General features: G+C 44.9%; 1 long non-coding RNA gene across 1 annotated transcript; it reads right to left on the bottom strand.

The window, feature by feature from the left end:
- Positions 1-3,721: 3,721 nt before the first annotated feature.
- On the bottom strand, positions 3,722-6,836 carry LOC131420615 (uncharacterized). The gene is made up of 3 exons (XR_009223601.1): positions 6,762-6,836; positions 4,496-4,585; positions 3,722-3,821 (listed from the first exon to the last, which is right to left on the bottom strand). It is a non-coding gene; the product is annotated as an uncharacterized LOC131420615 (long non-coding RNA).
- Between the last annotated feature and the right edge of the window lie 248 nt (positions 6,837-7,084).

The following is a 7,084-nucleotide window of genomic DNA, read 5'->3' as shown; positions in this document are numbered from 1 at the left end:
GAGCAGTCAGGAGACAACCGCATAAAGCAAATATGATAACTGTAAAGCTGGTTGCTAAATGACATGTGACTCAAGGGTATGAGGACCCAAGAGGATCTGAAATGGTACAAAGGAGGTGACTGATACAAACTCATCACAAGATATTTAAATGTAAGGAACAGTGATATTTTAAAAGACACTGAGGAGAGTGCATCAAAGCTTAGATATAATTCCAAACAATGAATGACATGGAATTCTGGCCAAAGAACAGCCATATTGCTGTTAAAATTCCTATTTAAATGTTTCTTATAAAATTATAGAAATACTCATTGAAAAATGACAAATATTCATTGGTTTAAAACATTTAAAACATTTCAGGGTAAAATAACTGCAGGTTCCACTTTTACTGAGTAGCTTTCCTTGGGCAGCTAGAAAAGCAGGACAAAGCACACAGAGCAGCTGTGTGAAGGGTCAGAGAACATCCTGTGCAGACAGGACTTGGGAGTCTATAATCTCTGAGACGAGGGAAGCACAAGATTGTGAGCACCAGCTCCATACAGCTTCTCCCCTAAGACATTTGCTATTTCAACGATGAGAGAAGAGAGTCTGAGCAGAAAGAGGAGGAAAAATGAATTGAAATTTGGTTCCAGCCAAGTCCAGTAACTTCTGCTTCCAGTCAGATGTGGTAAAGGCAGAGCAACAATTAAACATTGATTTAATAAATACTGTATGTTTGAGAACACCAAAGGGATGTGGAAGCAAACAGGACTATATGAAATAAAATTTCAAGAAGGAAAGAGCCTTTTTAGGTGAGATTGCCACACATGCCCTCACCCAGGGGAATTTGCTTAATCTGGATTCTGATAATCAAACCTGTCTTACCAGAAAAACAATTAAAAGTATAATCTGTCATAATTGATCTATGTTAGCTTTTTAATATCACAAGCTTTGTTTGGATGTTAATTTTTATTGCCTCCACTAGAAGACTCTGTGAAGGGAAGGCCATTGTACCATTTGCCACATGATCTCCAGAACATTCTTCAGTTGGGGCTGTATGACTTCTATAAATATTTGTTAATTGTTGGTTTCATGAATGCTATGGACTGAATGTCTATGTAACCCAATTTCATACGTTAAAATCTTAATCCCCGATGTGAGGGTATTTGGAATTGGGGCCTTTGGGAGTTAATTAGCTTAGATGAGGCCATGAGTGTGAAGCCCCCATGATGGGATTAGTGCCCTTACAAGGAGATGGAGGGCCAGAGCTCTCTCTGCCAGATGAGGGTAGAGCAAGAAGCTGTCCTGCAAAACAGGAAGAAAGCTCTCACCAAAAACAAATCAGCTTGAACCTAGATCTTGAACATTCCAGTCTTCAGAATTGTGAGGAATGCATTTCTGTTGTTAAAAATGCCCAGTCTAGGGACGGCCCCGTGGCTCAGTGGCTAAGTGTGCATGCTCCACTTTGGCAGCCAGAGGGTACACAGGTTCGGATCCCGGATGCACACTGATGCACCACTTGTCAAGCCATGCTGTGGCGGAATCCCATATAAAAAGTAGAGGAAAATGGGCACAGATGTTAGCCCAGGGCCTATCTTCCTTAGCAAAAGGAGGAGGATTGGCATCGGATCTTAGCTCAGGGCTGAGCTTCCTCACAAAAAAAAAAAGAAAAACCCCAAAAGTGCCCCGTCTATGGGGCTGCCCCACTGCCTAGTGGTTAAGTTCACTGAGCTCCTCTTCGGTAGCCTGGGTTTGGTTTCTGGACACAGACCTACACCAGCATCAGCAGCCATGCTGTGGGGGTGACTCACATACAAAATAGAGGAAGACTGGCATGGATGTTAGCTCATGATGAATCTTCCTCAGCAAAAAAAAATAAAGTACCCAGTCTATGGTATTTTTGTTACAGCATCTCATACTGACTAGGACACTGAGTGTGTGGATAAGTTCATTTAGATTGACGATCTTTCTTCTACATTACACGTTATTGCCAATGATTCCTGAATGGGTGTGAGTCAGATTTCACTTAAGGATCATGAAGACATTAGGGCCCTTCTTTGTAGTTATGCACATATTGATACACATGAAAACATGTTGCATCAAGTGATTTATTGACACCTTAGTCTCACACCTCATCCCATTAGCCTTCAGTGAACCTCAGTGTTAACAGCCAGTGCTTTGGGCAATAAAGGAAAGTCCCTGAACCGAAGAGGGGCCGGTATCCATCATGCACCTCCTGTCCTCTGCCCAGCCAGCTCCAGAGCAGGGTCAATTTACAAGATAGGCTTTTCTCCAGGCAGCTCTGTCTTCCTCCCATCCTGTTCTCATTTAGGATGATCTCACCAAGAGCAATGAGTGGAAATTGGGAGGGAAGAGCTACAGACGGCATCTCCCAGGGGAAATTCTTTGTGTTACATGATCTAGAATATGGATAACCTGGGCCGGCCTCCTGGCTTAGTGGTTACGTGCACACTCCACTATCAGCAGCCAGGGTTCAGGTCCCGGGCGCGCACCAACACACCACTTCTCCGGCCATGCTGAGGCCACGTCCCACATACAGCAACTAGAAGGATGTGCAACTATGACATACAACTATCTACTGGGGCTTTGCGGGAAAAAAAAGGAGGAGGATTGGCCATAAATGTTAGCTCAGAGCTGGTCTTCCTCAGCAAAAAGAGGAGGATTAGCATGGATGTTAGGTCAGGGCTGATCTTCCTCACAAAAATAAATAAATAGATAGATAGATAGATAGATAGATAGATGATAGATAGATAGATAGATAGATAGATAGAAAGAAAGAATATGGACAGCCGGCTGCTCTAAGGTGTCCTGAAAATGGAACCCTTCCCATGTCTGCAATATCCTTCCATGTCCTCTTTCCCCTCCATCTCTCTGTTCTTGGTGGCCAAATTCCCTTGGCAATGACAACAAAAAAATGAAAGTAGGGAATAGCCCATTTCCAGTCTCAGAATTCTATGAAATTTTACTGCCTATCCCCAGTCTCCCAGGACTGAGACCCTTTTTACTCTTTTAAGATTAGATTACATTTTAATCTGCTTTAATCAAAGTTTTCTCTCATCCTTGTTATGTATATACATATTCTAATACATAATATTGAAAACATTATTTTTGGCCCTACAATTTCCAGATGGATACATGCCTTTGTAATTATGTTTATAACTCCATTAACTATAGCAATTGGCTAAGTGATGAGTAGTAATGTACTAACACAGGAAAATGGCCCATTTTTATTCAACATAAAGTTTCATGTTTTCATCAAGACAAATACCTGAATACTTAATTGTTCAGCAAAAACTCTTACTGTGTACATGTAAGCAATTACAAATCTATTGTAGTTGGTTTACCTTGTTGATTATTCTTTGTTTCTGAACTGTACATTCAGCATTTCCATGAACACTTTAGAGTCCTGCATCTTTATCCTACCATTTTAAATACTAGGTCATCGACAAAAGTCCACATGACTTGTTCAGTTGTGTGCTAGTGGGTCCTTTGTAGGGTGTCTTCCTAGGTACATTTTCACATGGTCATCAACAAAAGTCCACATTACTGGTTCAGTTGTGTGCTAGTGGATCCTTTGTAGGGTGCCTTCCCGGGTACGTTTTCACATGCTCATTGACAAAAGTCCACATTACTTGTTCTGTTGTGTGCTAGTGGGTCCTTTGTAGGGTGTCTTCCTGGGTACCTTTTCCAATGTGAACTCCAGCTGATGGCCTTGTTACACTGATGTAAATACTGGTGTCTCCACAGATCATGGGGCCAATGATGTGGTCCTTTACAGAGTCATATATAAACTAATACTTTTCATTCAATTAGTGTAAGGAATGCTATGGAAAGTAGATTGGGGACAATTAATAAGAGAAGATTGATTATGAACATGTTGTTAGGGAGAAATATTGAACCTCTGGCTATAAAGGTTTACATTTTATGCAATTAATGAGCCACCCTAACAAACCCCGTTCATAGGCAGGGCTATATACACATAAAGGCTATAAAGGTTTATGTTTTATGCAAGTAATCAACCACCCTAGCAAACCCCGTTCATAGGCAGGGCTATATACACATATATATTAGATTAAGATTACATCATCTATTAGTTTGAATGTGCTTTTTTAAAGTACGCCTTGTTTCTCTTGCACTTTCGTACTGGGTGAAATATGGAATAGATAGAAACCGACTGGATTACTCTGGTCTGAACTCAGATCACGTAGGGCTTGAATTGTTCAACAAATGAGCCACTAACAGTGGCTACACCACTGGGATTTCCTGATGCAACATCGCGGTCATATGCCTTATTGTGGATATGGACTCTAGAATAGGATTGTTCTGTTATCCCGAGGGTAACTTGTTCTGTTGATCAACACTTTGGATCAATAAGTGATAAAATATTTTGATTAGCTGGTCTAAATTTTAATGACTCAGAGGTTATTTTCTTCTCTGAGGTCACCCCAACCAAAATTGTTAGTCCATTTAAGTTTTGTTATCCCTTGATTTGGCTTACCTTTGGTTTTTTTTTTAATTAATTGAAGCTCCATAGGGTCTTCTCGTCTTATTTTCTCATTCCTGCCTCTTCAGGGAAAGGTCAATATCACTGATTAAAAGTAAGAGAGAGTAAAACCCTCGAGTGGCCGTTCATACAAGCCCTCATTTAGACAACAAATGATGATGCTGCCTTTGCAGGGTCCAGTCACTGCGGCCTTTACACCGTGTCACTGGGCAAGCAGTGCCTGTAACACCAGAAATGCCAGAGGAGATGCTTTTGGTAAACAGGTGAGGGCTGTGTTTGCCGAGTTTCTCTTACTTTTTGAAATCTTTCCTTGAATGCCTACCTGTGTTGGGTTAACGATTAATGTAATAAATGATTATTGGGTTGAATTTATTTTATTGTCAACTTTCGGTGATTATCTGTTCTGATATAAGATTATGCAAGGAGAAATAATTCTTGTCCCTCATAGTAACAGTACTACTTCTATGAATTAATAGATTAATGCAGCATTAGATTAGGAGTTAGTTTCTGTGATTGAAATTAAGATAAGTATATTGTTGAACCTGAAGACTTTCTTAATTTGTGGCTGAATTTAGGCCAACTAAGGTATTGTTTGTACTCCCTTTCTAAGGAAGGTTGTATCCTGTATCTAAAAGGCTGTACCTCTTTAGGGCTGGGTCGTGATGAGCAGGAGGCTGAACAAGTGTGGAGCTGGCTCTGGCCCAGAGGGATGAGCAAGAGACACAGGGCACCTGTTGCCACACACAGCCGCAGCAGACATCACCCATCAGTTCATGACATGCTTGGCTGCAGAGCCACCAGTCCTCAACAATGTGCACTCCGAAGCCACTCCCGGGCAGAGCAGGGGACTGTGATGAACCCATTTGCAGTCCCTGCTCCCCTAAGATGTGCTCCAGGCCTCCTCTCCCCACTTACTTCAGCAGCTCCTCACTGTCCTCAAGACTCAGGTCTTCAAGGCCCGCCAGCAGACTGCTCCAGCAGTTCTCCTTCCTTACCATCGTCTCCCCTCACTGCTCACACTCTAGCTCCAGGGCAAGATACCTGTGTCTCCTGAGTGCTGCTCCTTGGCCTGGAAGGCTTTTCCTTCACCCCATCCACCCTGTGCACTCCTATTTACCCTTCAAGACTCGACTCCAGTGATGCTTCCTCGGGAAACCCTCCCTGACGCTCCATCTCCCCAGGCCTGCTCTGGGCCACCACCCTGCCTCCTGCCCACGTCCATCACTGCCTGGAACCTTGCTGGGCTCCCTTGTCTGTTCTCCACATCCAGCCCAGCCCATCAGGAGGGGAGGAAATGCTTAGGCTCAGGGCAACGGAGCAGATTCCTAGACTGTGGTGACACTGCCCACCCCAGGAGAAGTCATTCTTTGGTCACTTCCAGCTTAGGCCCAATGCAGCTCAGGGGGAGCCAGGACAGGGAGGATGGCCCTGCGCTCAGCAGGTCACAGGGTCGGCCTAGGGAAAGGGCACAGGGGGCCACACACAGGGGTTCAGGACAAAACTTCAAGTCGACGATACCCTTGCTAAGGGCAGCAGGGGCCAAAGGCAGCTGCACAGCCTTTGAGATTTTCATCTGCTCAGAGAGTTCCAGGGCTGGATAGAAGGAACTCAGGAGGCCCATCTGAGGTGGAGGTCACCTCGGGGGCATGCAAGCAGAAGCTGAGGGTCCCACAGCAAGTGGAATCTGAAGAGGTGACCCTCAAATGTCTTGCAGCTCTAACGTCTCCGAGTTGGAAGTCAGTCCCCTCAGTCACAGCCTCTAGCTGCCCCCTCACAGGGCTGTGCCTCTCAAACACCGCTCCCAAGGCGAGTGGAGGCTGAGGGTGAAGGAAACCTCCTACCCGTGAGAACCACTGTGATCACAGCCTCCTGCAAGGGGCCAAGGATGATGAGCAAGGGACAGAAGGACTGACCCACACGACTTCCCCTCGGATGCTGAACATGCTTGTGATTCATGGGGCCAATCAGTATCTGTCTTCATCCTCCACTCCTCTCTCCCCAAAAGGACATGTCAGTGTTTACTATGACATCCACAGACACATCAAGGGCATCTGGGAAGAATCATGTGTACATCTGGAGAGAAGGGAACTGTGAACACCAGTAATATCTGCATCCATGTGTGCAGACACCGACATCTACATACAGCTGTCACATTCCTCCAGCAGCCCCGGAATACTCCGCAATCACGCTGGTAGGTTTTGGCACATGGGAGCCAAACCAACTGGTGGTGTCCCCGAATGCCACCACTGCTGGGGCCTACCTTGATGTTGGGGGGAGGCAGGGTGCCATGCCCCATCTCACAAAAGTCTGGCTGGTGTCCAGGAGGGTCTCACAGCCTTCGACAATCATGCCCTCCATGGCTATGTTTTCCTGGATGCTCTCTGTCTCGTTTACTTCATTGTGCATTATCCTGTGGAGACAGAAAATAAGTCAGAGACAGGCTGCCCCCGTCTCTCAGGGAGAAGGGAATGCCAGGCCTCTGGCCAGACCTAAGAAGAAGGCCTGGCACCCAGGATTCTCAGGTGGAGCCTGTGGTCACGAAGGGGGAGAGAGAATGCATATTGAATACCCACTGTGCTGGGC

This window comes from Diceros bicornis, chromosome 23 (assembly GCF_020826845.1).
Source record: "Diceros bicornis minor isolate mBicDic1 chromosome 23, mDicBic1.mat.cur, whole genome shotgun sequence".
Classification (NCBI taxonomy): Eukaryota; Metazoa; Chordata; class Mammalia; order Perissodactyla; family Rhinocerotidae; genus Diceros; species Diceros bicornis.
Note: the sequence above shows the minus strand (reverse complement) of the source record. Positions and strands in the feature narration are given on the sequence as shown.